Source organism: Cololabis saira, unplaced genomic scaffold (genome assembly GCF_033807715.1).
Source record: "Cololabis saira isolate AMF1-May2022 unplaced genomic scaffold, fColSai1.1 scf137, whole genome shotgun sequence".
In the NCBI taxonomy this organism is placed as follows: domain Eukaryota; kingdom Metazoa; phylum Chordata; class Actinopteri; order Beloniformes; family Belonidae; genus Cololabis; species Cololabis saira.
This window is the reverse complement of record NW_026906301.1, coordinates 67,257-80,799: the sequence shown is the minus strand read 5'-3', so window position 1 is coordinate 80,799 and position 13,543 is coordinate 67,257. Positions and strand designations below refer to the sequence as shown.

At 44.2% G+C, this 13,543-nt stretch overlaps 2 non-coding genes across 2 annotated transcripts; both read left to right on the top strand.

The window, feature by feature from the left end:
* The first annotated feature begins 6,122 nt into the window (after positions 1-6,122).
* On the top strand, positions 6,123-6,204 carry trnas-gcu (transfer RNA serine (anticodon GCU)). The gene has a single exon. It is a non-coding gene; the product is annotated as a tRNA-Ser (tRNA).
* Positions 6,205-6,851: 647 nt separating this feature from the next.
* On the top strand, positions 6,852-6,933 carry trnas-uga (transfer RNA serine (anticodon UGA)). The gene has a single exon. It is a non-coding gene; the product is annotated as a tRNA-Ser (tRNA).
* The last annotated feature ends 6,610 nt before the right edge of the window (positions 6,934-13,543 follow it).

Sequence of the window (13,543 nt, the reverse complement as noted above, 5' to 3'; positions counted from 1 at the left end):
AACAAAGTTCTCTAACGAGTCACCAACGTATTCACACTGGAGACAAGCCTTACAGGTGTGATCAGTGTGGAGCGGCTTTTGCCCGGCAAAGGGATCTTACGAGTCACCAACGCATTCACACTGGAGACAAGCCTTACAGGTGTGATCAGTGTGGAGCAGCTTTTACCCAACAAAGTTCTCTAACGAGTCACCAACGTATTCACACTGGAGACAAGCCTTACAGGTGTGATCAGTGTGGAGCGGCTTTTGCCCGGCAAAGGGATCTTACGAGTCACCAACGCATTCACACTGGAGACAAGCCTTACAGGTGTGATCAGTGTGGAGTACGTTTTGCCACATCAAGTAATCTAAGGAGTCACCAACGTATTCACACTGGATAAAAAGTGTACATTTGTGATCATTGCTGATTTAATTTAACATCAGTTAAATTCTAATGCAGCAGTTCAGTACCAGTGCAGTACACTTGTAATGTCAGTGCAATACCGGTTCAGTTCCAAAGCAGTACCTTTTCTGTACTTGTCAGGGTTTGACATTTCATGTTGACATTTCCTGTTTTATTTTGAAGCCTATGTCCTTGTGTTTAAGTTCTTGTTTGACCTTCCTGTTCCCATCTGCCCTGATCGTCTGCACCTGTGTCTCGTTAACCTTTGTGTATATCTGGTCTTGTCTTTCCCCTGCTCCTTGCTGGTCTGTACTGTTTTCCCCTCCATGTTTTTCCCATCAGGTTTTGTCATAGTTTTGGATTCTTGTCCACAGTTTGGTTTTTGTATTCTGCTTAAAAGCGTTTTTGGTTCTGTTTTTAAGTTAATAAATCACAGTTTTTGGGAACTCCTGCCTCCTGCTCTCCTGCATCTGGGTCCTCACTACAACCTCCTGACAGTACCAGTGCAACCCCAGTTTTACACCAGTGCAATACCAATTCAATTCACTTTTATTTGTTGACAGGGACTGTACATATTAATAAACACATGTAAATATTCTGGTTGTAGCCAGAGGCTAATTTCCACCATTCGTCCCCGCGGCAAATTAATGCCAGACACTGAATCGGACACCAGCAGACAAAGGAGACAAGATATGACATCCATACCAACAAAAACACAACATTAAAAGACACGACTGAGCTAGATAAAAATCCTTAAGAAATAAAACATGTTACAATTGATACCAGCAATTAAGTGACCGTCATGTTTAAAGTGCTAAGTGCTTAAGTGCAGGAGTTTGTAAAGTGTTGATGCAGATTACACATCGCCCCATTGCTTCTTTAAAGTGCTCTAATGCTGAGATTTGTAAAGTGCTAATCCATACTGCACTTTGTCCTGTTTTCTGGCGCACACTGACGTGTGTGCTGATGTTATTGCACAAGTTGACATTATAGCATATAGCATATATATTTGTTATTATGTATGGACCATTGTACATTTGCATACATACTGAAAAGTATGTAATTATACAGTAAAGGGTCACGACAGAAAAAGAAACAAAAAACCCTTACATTAGAAATACAGTTATCAATTAAAGCTGCAAGCAGCGATGAACGGGCCCTCGCACTCACGGCCACCGCCCCCCATAAGCATATCAGAAATGACACCATCCACGACTTCCTATGTCAAACCATTCAAAAGTTATAGCATAAAAATGGGACAACCAATCAGAAGAAGGGGCGGGGCTAATTCAGGCCAATGAAGGTCAAGGACTCTATACAGAATCTGATGACACCACCCACGACTCTCTATGTCAAACCATTCAAAGTTATAGCAGAAAATCGGGACAACCAATCAGAAGAAGGGGCGGAGCTAATTAAGGCCAAAGAAGCTCAGGGACTCAATACCGAGTCCCATGACACCACCCACGACTCTTTATGTCAAACCTTTCAAAAGTTATGGCAGAGAAAAGTTTTCTAGGGGGCGCTGTTGAGCCGTTAGGCCCCGACCATTAATGCACACCATGAAATATCAAATTTATCGCCAGGCCTGGCTTGCATGCAAAATTTGATGACTTTTGGAGAACTATCAAATATGGACCAATCAGATGAAGGAGGGGCATGCTTTTTGGCGTCTAGCGTCACCACGGTAAGGCTTTTTAAAGAGAAAAGTAATGCGTGGTGTCGGAGGATGGAGACGCACATTTTGATGTATAACACACCTGGGTGCACGTTAAGGTTCAGGCCGTATTAATTGCTGAAGGAATGGCATAAATTGCGCCAAAATTACACAATTAATTCAAAATGGCCGACTTCCTGTTCGGTTTCGGCCATGGCGCCAAGAGACTTTTCTTTAAGTTGCGACGTGATACAGGTGTGTACCGATTTCCGTGCATGTACGTCAAACCGTATTGTGGGGCTTGAGGCACAAAGTTTTCCAGGGGGAGCTGTTGAGCCATTTTGCCTCGCCCATTAATACAAACCATGAAATATCACATTTATCGCCAGGCCTGGCTTGCATGCAAAATTTGGTGACTTTTGGGGAATTATCAAATATGGACCAATCAGATGAAGGGGGTGCGCTTTTTGGCGTCTAGCGTCGCCACAGTAACACTTTTGAAAGAGAAAAGTAATGCGCGTAGTCACAGGATGGAGACGCATGTTTTGATGTATAACACACCTGGGTTCACAATACGGTTCGGGCCGTATTAATTCTCGTAGGAATGGCATATATTGCTCAAAAATTACGTGATTAATTCAGAATATTCAAAATGGCCGACTTCCTGTTCGGTTTCGGCCATGGCGCCAAGAGACTTTTCTTTAAGTTGCGACATGATACAGGTGTGTACCGATTTTTGTTCATGTACGTCAAACCGTATTATGGGGCTTGAGGCACAAAGTTTTTTCTGTCTGAACCAATCAGATGAAGGGTGGGCGCGCTTTTTGGCGTCTAGCGTCGCCACGGTAAGGCTTTTGAAAGAGAAAAGTAATGCGTGGTGTCGGAGGATGGAGACGCACATTTTGATGTATAACACACCTGGGTGCACGTTACGGTTCGGGTCTTATTAACTGCCGAAGGAATGGCATAAATTGCGCCAAAATTACACAATTCATTCAAAATGGCCGACATCCTGTTCGGTTTCGGCCATGGCGCCAAGAGACTTTTCTTTAAGTTGCGCCATGATACAGGTGTGTACCGATTTTTGTGCATGTACGTCCAACCGTATTGTGGGGCTTGAGGCACAAAGTTTTCCGGGGGGCGCTGTTGAGCCCTTTTGCCACGCCCATTAATGCAAACCATTAAATATCAAATTTTTCGCCAGGCCTGACTTGCATGCAAAAGAAAAAAAATTCCTACAGATACAATAGGGCCTTCGCACTGAAGGTGCTCGGGCCCTAATAAAAAACATCACAGATACAATAGGGTCCTCGCACTTTCAGTGCTCGGGCCCTAATAAAAATTCCTACAGATACAATAGGGCCTCCGCACTGCAAGTGCTCGGGCCCTAATTACAGTTACAAAGTCAAATTTATTCTAATAACCCAATTAATGTTCACACCTCCTGTTTTCCTTCAGTCAAATTTTAAGTTTTGCTTTAAAAGAGGGTAAAGTAGAGCTGTCTCTAATAGTGGTAGGAACAGTGGCGGCTTGTCAATAGGGGGCGCTAGGGCGCCGCCCCCATTAAAATTACAGGGGAAAAAAAATATAGACACAGTACACATAAATGATGTATTAAAAAGTAATTATCGCATCTGTGCACTCATAAAATGTGTCTTCATCCAATCTGATTGATTCATGAGCTGTCAATCAAAGCCACACCACTGTATCTGTCACTCACTACAAACGGAGTCACAGCCATAGACATGTCTCCTCCTCCTTCCATGGAGCTGCTGCGATACGTAAACGACGCCGCCATATTGGATGTGGCAAGACTGCGCTGTAAACTAATACAAGTAAATTGACTTATTTTCATAAAGCGCCTTTCTACAAAGAAATGTACGTTTTAAGTCTCATTTATCCATTCAAAACTTTGTGCCTCAAGCCCCACAATACGATTTGACGTACATGCACGAAAATCGCTACACACCTGTATCATGGCGCAACTTAAAGAAAAGTCTCTTGGCGCCATGGCCGAAACCAAACAGGAAGTCGGCCATTTTGAACATTCCTAATTAATCGCGTAATTTTGGAGCAATATATGCCATTCCTTCGAGAATGAATACGGCCCGAACCGTATCGTGAACCCAGATGTGTTATACATCAAAATGTGCGTCTCCATCCAGCGACTACACGCATTACTTTTCTCTTTCAAAAGTATTACCGTGGCGACGCTAGACGCCAAAAAGCGCGCCCCCCTTCATCTGATTGGTCCATATTTGATAGTTCCCCAAAAGTCACCAAATTTTGCGTGCAAGGCAGGCCTGGCGATAGATTTGATATTTCATGGTTTGTATTAATGGGCGTGACAAAATGGCTCAACAGCGCCCCCCCGGAAAACTTTGTGCTTCAAGCCCCACAATACGGTTTGACGTACATGCACAAAAATCGGTACACACCTGTATCATGTCGCAACTTAAAGAAAAGTCTCTTGGCGCCATGGCCGAAACCGAACAGGAAGTCAGCCATTTTGAATTAATTGTGTAATTTTGGCGTCATTTATGCCATTCCTTCGGCAATTAATACGGCCCGAACCGTAACGTGCACCCAGGTGTGTTATACCTCAAAATATGCATCTCCATCTTGCGACTACGTGCATTAGTTTTCTCTTTCAAAAGTGTTACCGTGACGACGCTAGATGCCAAAAAGCGCGCCTCCCCTTCATCTGATTGGTCCATATTGGATAGTTCTCCAAGAGTCACCAAATTTTGCATGCAAGCCAGGCCTGGCAATAAATTTGATATTTCATGGTTTGCATTAATGGGCGTGGCCTAACGGCTCAACAGCGCCCCCTAGAATACTTTTCTCTGCCATAACTTTGGAAAGGTTTGACATAAAGATTCGTGGGTGGTGTCATGGGACTCGGTATTGAGTCCTTGACCATAATTGGTGAAAATTAGCCCCGCCCCTTCTTCTGATTGGTTGTCCCTATTTTCTGCTATAACTTTTGAATAGTTTGACATAGAGAATCGTGGGTGGTGTCATTGGACGCTGTATTGAGTCCTTGACCTTCATTGGCCTGAATTAGCCCCGCCCCTTCTTCTGATTGGTTGGCCCTATTTCCTGCTATAACATTTGAATGTTTTGACTTAGGAAGTCGTGGATGTTGTCATGGGACTCTGTAATGAGTCCTTGAGCTTCTTTGGCCTTAATTAGCCCCGCCCCTTCTTCTGATTGGTTGTCCCTTTTTTCTGCCATAACTTTTGGATGGTTTGACATAGGAAGTCGTAGGTTGTGTCATTTCTGATATGCTTATGGGGGGCCTCTCCACCGCAATCAATTTTAGTGTGAATGGTGTGAAAATCTGATCCAAAAACCCTAGTGGATTTTGTTGTGTCCGTGTCACCTTTTCTTTCTTTTTCCAAAAATTTGAGAAGCACTCTGGATGCCACATTAGAAACGGGGTTGCTACATTTCCGGGCATACACAGAGACAAATGAAAAAAGCAAGTAAATAAATGACAGAGAAGAAGAAACATGTACACTACCAAGGTTGTGACTGGGAGAATACTTAAGAATTAGGATTTTTGGAGGAGCCAGGAGTTGAACCTAGAATCTTTGGATCCATACTAAGACACGTTATTCATTGCACCACTAGCCCTTTTTGATTGTAACATGTGGAAACACATGTGGTGTAACAACTCAGATGTCCCAACCACAGTAGATGGCAGTGGACAAAGCCATAGCCGAGTACAGTGATGAAATAGAGTCCCGCTCTGGGAAGATGAAAAATAATGGCAGTCCTTTGATCCAGAGTTGAACCAGCAACCTAAGGATACCTGTTTTACTGGTTCTACAGTCCTCCGCTCTACCATCTGAGCTATCGAAGGAGGATGCATGTTGACAGCTCCATGACTTGTGTATTCTTCTACCAAGGCCTGAAACTGGGAAAAGGAAACATTTTAAAGGAATTATTGGCTGAATTCCAATCTCCACCCTAAACCCTCAAGACCTGAACCCTCACAGACTTTAGTGACGTCAGCTGGAACGTGATCAAGTGTGAGAGAGTGTGAGGGTTTGAAATAGATGTGTGCATAACACAACGGACGAGGTGGCCGAGTGGTTAAGGCGATGGACTGCTAATCCATTGTGCTCTGCACGCATGGGTTGGAATCCCATCCTCGTCGTGCTTGCTTCTCCTGTGCTTTGAGGAGTTACTATGAGGTGTTGTTATGCCAGCATGGCCTGATGCTGTCCTTGCTTGCTTAGTCACCTAAGACTCTCAGCAGCATTACCTGGAAGCTACATTTTTTATAGAGTCAATACAATCAATCAATCAATCAAAAACAAGCTAGGTGCTTTCCAGAGACCAATCACCAAACAACTGTCAAATAAACACTGCCAAGGAACAAAATCCCCCTTTCAGCTGCTGAAAACCAGGTGGCTTTGCCATAATACAAACAAACAATATTTTATTATTTAAAAAAGGCAAATTGTTTGGGGCAATAAAACAAAAAATTAATTAAAGAAAGGGGAAAGGGTTTATGGACTACGCCTTACCGCCTGACCTCTTGGCATGAAAGAGAAGCAAGATGGAGGTTTTCAGCATTCACACATCATTCCAATGTTGGTCTTCAGGTAAAGCATTGTACTACAGTCTTGAAACTTTGCTACTTGGAGGAGAAAAAACACAGTCTTCTGCTTGACAGGCAGAGATACTGTCCACTATACTAACAAGGACATCTGATAACGGTACTGGAACAAACCTCAGACTAATGTTTCTGATTTAAACAAACACACATTTATTTCAGCCAAATGTTCAAGCATGTGACAAGTTGTTGTGGCCGAGTGGTTAAGGCGATGGACTTGAAATCCATTGGGGATTCCCCGCGCAGGTTCAAATCCTGCCAGCAACGGTTAATGATTGAACATGAAAGAAGACTTGCAGTTGTTAACCGTAGACTAAAATGTCTTTCAAAACTAAGCAGTGGGGTTTTTTGTGTTATCCCCAGCATGCATTAATAGGTAACATCAGCCTACATTAAGTTAGTTTTACATTTCTTTCCAAGCAGTCGGCCCAGGTTCGGTTCCTGGCTATCGTGACTGTGAACGTCTTTATATCTTACCAAACTTAATAGACGGCCTTCTAATGGCCCGTCTGCTGAATAACAGAAGAGTGGTTCTTCATGATCACACCTCCTAATAAACTGCCTTACAAGGTAAAGTCTACCTTCAATACTTAAATACTTTCTTGTTGATGTCACCAGAGTTTCATGCTAATCTAAACTGTGTAATGTTTGATCAATTGTGTCATTTACAAGATTAATTTAAATAAAAAAGACCTACAAAAGAACGTGTTAGTCAGTTCTTCCAAGTGTCAGTTCTTCTCTTCAAACCTATAAGTTCAGTGGGAAGAATAAGTATAAGTATGACCTGTTTACAATTTCAACAGACAAGAATTATGCAAAAGATACAAGATAAAAAATTAAAAAATTATACAAAAGAAACATAGGCGCCGGAAGTGGGGGTGCGGCAGGGGCTGCAGCACCCCCTGGAAAAATTGAAATGACAATAAAAGATTATAAATATATAAATATTTGTGGTTGCTGTTTCTGTTCCACAACATTGTAAGCCACATTTGAGATGAAGGCTGAATATAGGGGTAATTTTAATTAAAAAAATTAAAAGTAGCCAGTCACACCCCCCTGGTCTGCGGACCGCTCAGGTGATCAGAACCGCAAATGTTGTTTTTAAACATCCGCATTTTTGTCCGCCAATTACAAATGCACAGCCAGCAGCGCTCCTTTCAAAACACAACACAAAGCTCCAAGTCAAGACCAAGATGGATATACGTTCATTTTTTAAACCAAAAGAGAAACAGACACAGAAGCTGCTGCCAATGTGACAGTGAGTCGCAGGAGAGCGACTGCACCTGCAGCCACCGCGTCAGCGACCCCCCCAGTGTCTAACGCCGGCTCACCTGATGGTGCAGCCGGCCATATGAGCAGCGATGACCCGGGAGGAGGAGGAGACTGCACTGCCGGTAATATTGGTCAAATTATGCTCAAATCATTGTTATGCAACTGTTTTGGGTGAAAAAAAACTTCAAAATTTTCGCGCCACCTTCACCAAATATTTTCTGTCACCCGCCGCCTATGTGACTATGATAATAATTATAGTCATGTTCCTTTTTTACTGTAGATGGTTGGTTCGCTATGTTTTGGTAAAGCTTGTGCGCACTGTCAGCTGTTCTTCATGCAGGGGAGGGGCAAGTGATTTCTTAAGGGAGAACCCCCGCACCCCGCACCCCCTGGCAAAAACGTCTTCCTGCGCGCCTGAAAAGAAATACAAAGTGAGAGGTGCAGCAGAGTACACTCAAGTACACCCTCTGACAAAACTCAAACTCAAACAAAAGTGTCCATAAAGTGGAAGTACATCAGTTATCCTTTCTTTAAATCTGAAATAAATATGTTTGTTTGATTGAATCAGAAACTTTAGTCAACAAAATTTAGTAATACAACCCCTTTCTCTTCCGGCTCTCAGCGAAGGCTCCTCTCCCTTATCAACCTTCCCTGCCTGCCTTCTTTTTTCCTGTCGCTTCAGAGCCTCTCATTTTCATTCCTCCGAAAACTCTACAACCATGGAATTGATTAACTGGTCTCTCAGCACTATTGACCAAATTTTTGCAACGAGAAGTCAGGGGGTTAGGGAGCCCTCCTGCCCCGACGGAATTTTTTTTGCTGGTTACACGATGGACTCTTACAAAAACTGGAAGCTGTTGTGCCTCAAGATCTTAACCATCGAGGACGTTGAAGACGCCTTCATAATTAGATTTATGATAGCAGGATTTCTTCTAATTGGAGTGGGGATTTTCCTGGCCTATCGACCATCTCGTAAGTCGACGACAGCTGTTCTGGCCCTCTCTGAGCTGCCCGACGTTGCTGAAGGAATAAGCACAGGGATCCGCAGTCAGACTCTAGAGCAGGGCCGCAAGCTGGATGCGATCCTTGAACAGAATCGCAGGCTAGCGGCGGTCTTCGAGCTCTTTAGCAAGATGGAGAACACCTTGGAGAAGCTGGGTACCCGGCTTGGTGGGGATTGATCACAAATTCGTCTGATTGGAGTTGCCATTGATGAACCAGAGACTTGAAGGCAGACGGAAAATTACTGGGCTGCCTGATCTTAAGAATTGTTGATTCTACAATTTACCCTTGACGGAGTGGCTTGGCAGGCCTCTTCGGTCACAAATCTCCCTGGAGGAATGTAAACAAGACGACTCTGCTCAAACCCTCCCCCTCTCCCACAAACACCTGCGGATCTTCCTCCCAGAACTGTACCGAGCTGCCTGATTACACCAAGGACTTTTTTGGCTGGGAGCAGCTCTGGGTGAAGGCTCACAGACTATCACACACACACACACACTCACACTGACAACCACAACTCCCCCACCCCCATCCAACACCTTCCTGGCTCCCCTCTTATCAGCCCCCCTGACAAGGACGTCAGGTTTGAGCGCCAGCTACCGCGGCCCTTACTTGGATGAACTGTGCCGGGACCCCCCCCCCTCGACTTCCCCACCCCCATCACCCACATGCAAGTCCTGTGACGTCTGTGCTTTGTGTGCTGCTAGGTGTTTTTTTTGCAACTTGATATTGTGTATTGTATGATATTCAGTGTGAAGATGTATCCCCCCCACCCCCCCCCCCCCATCCCAGTGTTACCCTTTGGAAAACAGGCGCACAATACCATCGTTTCGCCGCCGGTGTATCCAAAGTCAAAACAATTTTTCTAAGCTGACCTAATAAACTTGATTCTGATTCTTGATTCTTAAGAGAGCATAACGTGTTTTCCTGAAGGTCTAGTGGGCAGGATTTGCTGCTTTCACTACCATGACCCAGGTTAAATTTCCATTCAGTGTAGAAATATGATCACTTTCTTCTTCTATTGTATATCAGGGGTCACCAACCCGACCTGGTGCCCGTGGGCATCAGTCGCATCAGTCGCCCGCAGGCCAGTTCTAAAAATAGCACTAATCACAAACTAGCTGTCTAAAATTGTATTTAATTGTGTTGCTATTCTTTTTAAATTACATTCACAGGGATGTAAACTCAAAAACGAATACACAATAACGTAAATAAGAAAAAAAAGAAAAAAAAAAAAAAATATATATATATATATATATACATATATAAAAATCATGTAAAAATGTTTATATACGAACGCTGACGTAGTATGGGTCAGGTCAGTCTAGTGCGCATGACCAACCACAGCTTTGCTGAGATGAGCTCGTGAGCTGCAAAGATGAGGAGACGGAAGCGGTTTCTACCGACAAAAACATGGCAGGAAAAAGGAAGAAAACGTATCATTTTCACAGTGAATGGGAGGGAGAGTTCTTTTTTACTAGAGTGAAAGAAAACTGTGTGTGTCTCATTTGCGGTGCGACTGTGGCGACGGCTAAAGGCTGATTTATGTTTCCGCGTTACACCAACGCAGTCGGTGTAACGCGTCTGCGTTGATTTAATGCAGAACCATAATTCAGGCTTAAGCGGCACAACGTGGAGAGACATTTCAGTACATGTCACAAGATTTATTTTAAAAGGAGTCCATTTTTGTTCAATCTTACATGATTGATCATTTGTACAAACATGGTTCAGAGTTCATGATTTGATAAAAACTGTTAGTGGCTTGTGAAAATTGAAAAAGATTTCCTGCAAATTGTTGTGGAAAAGATCATTTAAAAATTAAACTCTTGGAAAGGTAAATAAGAAATTAAATATTGCATGTTGAAATGTATTGTAGAAGTATTGTTTTTATGTATGTATAATCATTTGGTTGAAATCTAACACTGGGAACCTTCTACTTCAAAATGATTGCTCTTTGAAATTTAAGCTAAGGGAGGAAGAAAAAAGGACAGTGTGCATCTCTATCTCTCCGGCATGTGTGCCCCTGAGGGATGCAGGTGTGGGTGTGTGTCCCTCTCTGTGACTCTCTCTCCGTCTCTGTCTCTCTCTGTGTGTGGGGGTGTGTGTGTGTCTTTCCTCCCCATCTACACCTCCCTTGTAGTGGATAGAGAGTGACAGTTTTGTATAATCATTGTTGTTTTTAAAACTTTGGTGACCGTAAAGAATCACTGCCACTCTATGCAAAGGAATGTTGTATGCTGCCTGTCTCTAGCTCAGATTGGAAGAAAACACACGCGAGGGGCCCCCTGCGAGAGGTCTCTCTCTCACTGTTTGTGAAAAAAACACGCCGGCCTCTTGAGCAAGAGGCCCCTCTCTCTCTCTCTCTCTCTCTCTCTCTCTCTCTCTCTCTCTCTCTCTCTCTCTCTCACTGTCTGTATGCAAAGTTATCTCCCCTTTTTTGGGTATAAAGGGACACCAGGTGTCTAGAGATAGCCCTTGTTTGAGCAAATTTAAGTGCGTCTCGGGGAATCCTCCCCTTTGAGTGCTCAAACAGTCTCCAGGTTTTGAGTGAAGACACGAGACTTGGGAGACGGCACCTGTGGTGGTAAAAAAGATGCTGGGGAGGGTGGATAGTGATGTAAAAAGTTGAATGATTTATTGCTGTACCACTGGTAGAATTGGCATGAGGAGAAGGTTAGAGGGATATCGTTGGATACAGGGGTGTGGCCCCCAGGCCCCTTAACAGTATATAAGAAGAATGGAAATCAACAAGTTTTGGAGTCGGCACCGGGACCAAGCCGGCTCTCCTGTGTGTGGTGCTGATTGTAATTCTTGCAATAAAGACCTGCACAGTATTTGGACAGAACACCAGCTGAACTTTGACTCCAGTGTTTTTTTTCAAGTCCGCGGATGAAGGAAAAACTTAGACCATGTGGGATAGGAAAAAACTTAGATTTATTGTGGAGGTCCCGAAAGGATTTTCTCTACATTTTGGCGAGCCAGCCAGGAGAAAGTCACCAGGCTTGGGACTACGGACCCCCGGCCGGAGACGGGAGGTGAGATAATAAGTATTTTTTCTTTTTCTTAAAAAAAAAATGGAAAAGAGAAAGAAAAAAGGGTAAAAGGAAAAAAGGAGGATGCAGCGGTTCTCAGTATAAAATTAAACAGTTTAGTTCGCCCTCCGTGATTCAATATGCCCTTGTGTGCCGCAAATTTTCGTTTTTTTTGCCATTAAGTTTTTACATTGGGGCTTTAAAAATCCCCGTGTGTGTGTGCCTGTCAGCCGCAGCGGGAGGAGCGCCCCTCGTTCCACCCGCTTTCCCCCCCCTCACATAGAAGCGGAGCTCTGCTCGCCGTGAGCGGGAGGGAGTGGGAAAAAAAAAGGGTTCGAAGAAGCACGGCTTTAAATCTCCGGTGCGGCTGCCGATTACAACGACGATGGAGTAAAAATAGAATGGAGTAACAATAGCTGAACAGAGCTTTTCCTGTCTGTAGTTATTGTTTGAGACCGGCGGGGAGATCGGAGTCCCCCACCCGGTCGGTGGAACGTTACGCTGGCCGGGTGGCTCGGGGTCTGGTCTTCCGCTGGCCAGTTAGGGAGGAAAAGAACAGCTTTAGATTCTTAAACAAAGGCAGACTCCTAACGTCTCGAGCAAACTCCCCTAACAATTAAATTAGAAACGCCACTTTTTAACTCTCCCATATCAGGGTACTTTGTACTATTGTGGTGATTATAATAATAATAATTAATCATTTACAATAAGTTTCGCGGAGGGGAACCGTCCTCCGCTTCGCGTCGGGAGGTCCATGCCCCCGCGTCGTCCATATATTAAAGAGGCTGTCGACTATAAAGAATTTTGCAGAAGGAGAAGTCAGCCTGCTCCGCTGATACCGCTGCGTGTGTGTGAGAAGTTTTCTTGCTTTTTCAAAGTAGGGGAATGACACCTCTTCTAAGGCTTGTTTTTTTTCTACATAAATCAGAAATTCAGCCTGTGGGCCATGTCTCTATTTTTTACAGCTTCTAACCTCCTTCTCTGTGAGGGATTCTGAGGGGAGGGGAGGCTATGATAATGAGGCTGTGTGCTGATTGGCTGCCTGAATGACGTGTAGCAGGGGAGGGAACAAAGCCTCTCCAAGCAGAGGAGCAGTCTGCCTTAAGGAGCTAAGCTGCTGCACCCTGCGTTCCCCCTCCCCTTGCATGTGGCCTTCTCTCTCCCCTGCCTGTGATCCTTTGCCCGCGGCGGGTCTGGGCTTGTCTGCTCTCTACACTCCGCCTCTGCTGCGTTTTGGGGGAGGGGGGTGGGCAGCAGAAAGACTGAGACATTTGCTTTGCACTTGAGCCGTAAATCATTATTTATTATCTGCACTATTTAAATTGTCTACCAGTAGAGTCAATATAGTATTAGAATGTTTATTTCCCTTATTCCTGCTTCGAACCACTCCAAACCACACACACACCGATGCAGAGTGAAGTTGCCTGTTCTATGCCATAAAGCCGCAATAAACCATCGATGCGAAGACTGTTAACACAAACCGAAACCGAACCGTGGGCTGCCTGAACCGCTGCACTCCTAATATCCACCTTCCTGCCGGCTCCAGTGGTCGAAAAGTACTGGTGTACACT